We start from the raw sequence: 1541 nt of genomic DNA on the forward strand, positions 1-1541 counted from the left end.
TTTCTGTCCATTTTATTTTTTTAAACATATCAGGACAGTGTTGAGATTGTACCGTACCATTTCTGCTATAAAGTTAATACCATATAAACTGCAAGATATGCAGATACATAGTTTACACCTGAAACATTCTCTTTGTTTTATATGTCCAAAAGTAATATTGGATGTTGAAGTGCGTGCTGTTCACAAACAAAGGGGTGTTCGTGTCGTATTTTTTTTATTGTGAACTCAGAAAATTTGTCATTTGATTATATATAGAAAGCACCATGATAACTGGGCCCATATCACATTTAAGCTCCACACCTATATACTCTAAATACTTGACTTGTCTTGAGTCATGTGATCTATCTGTAGCTCATGTATTGAAGGTGGAAAGTCATTCGTTAAGGAAGCCATAGATCCATCATCTGGCAGGAATGTCCAGAATCTTCTTGAAAATGTGGGTTTCTTTCTTAGCCAGTGCCATTTTTAGCCTCTGTAAACAGAGCCTGTTGTAGCCATTTTGATGCCCCAGGCAACAGTGGACTGGTGCCCCCTTGTTCCTAGCCCAAAATTGACCGGGGAGTCCAACAACCGTATGCATTAAAGGTTTAATTATGCCGACAGGCTATTGGAGCTGTAATACGTTAGAAAACTTGCATAAGGATTACAAGCTTCAAGGTCTTTATTGTCATTGGCATGCTAACATGTAAACAAAATCTGTGCCTCAGGACCCGCAGCTTGCACAAGCACAGAAGTCAGATATATTGCATTTCATCAAATACATTTTATTTCACTTGTAGCACAATAGAAGTTTGTAAGATGGTTTAATTGTTGATTGTTGGTTTTCTAAAGTGTCCTTTGGATGAGGTCAATTATCTGTATCAAGAAGGAAATTAGAATCTGAGGGGAAGATGCAGTTCACATTGTTTCGTGTCTCTATGGAGGTCTAGAAAAGTTTAAAGGTTCAGTGATTTTTATGTGCACTGTAAAAAACATGGACTTTTAAAGCAATCATGTGTGGAGAGATCTAGATTACATTTAGCTATTGCTGCATAGTACACGCTCAACATGCAGCTGCAGCAGAAATGTCTTCAACATTGTTTAGCTGAGATTATGCAAATTTATGCAATAAAGCACGTTTCACACACATTGTTGAACAGCAGCTGTAATCTGCCAATTTTTTCTGGACAAAGAATAAATGGTTGCCCAGAATAATGTACCTTTACTCTCTTCATTCAAAGCTATGTTGTGCTGTTCTTTTGACAAAAAGAGCGAGACAATCAAATTATTTTGTAAAGTAAATTTAAAATAACATACAAGCGCTTCATTTCGTCCTTTCCAGTCAACTAAAGGAGGGATATATTGATAGAAGGATTGAAAGTTTATTAATTTTCCCATTATAGTGTTCCAGTTTTTTTCCAGAAGCACTTATTTCTTAGAAAGAATAAATAAATAAAATATGTTAATGACAGTAAACATAAGCAGACCCGCTTTCTGTTCACACCGAGCTGCTCCCCATGAAGTCAAAATAATAATAAAAGGTTTTGCTTTTTGGGGCAAGA

This window comes from Fundulus heteroclitus, chromosome 23, assembly GCF_011125445.2.
Source record: "Fundulus heteroclitus isolate FHET01 chromosome 23, MU-UCD_Fhet_4.1, whole genome shotgun sequence".
Classification (NCBI taxonomy): Eukaryota; Metazoa; Chordata; class Actinopteri; order Cyprinodontiformes; family Fundulidae; genus Fundulus; species Fundulus heteroclitus.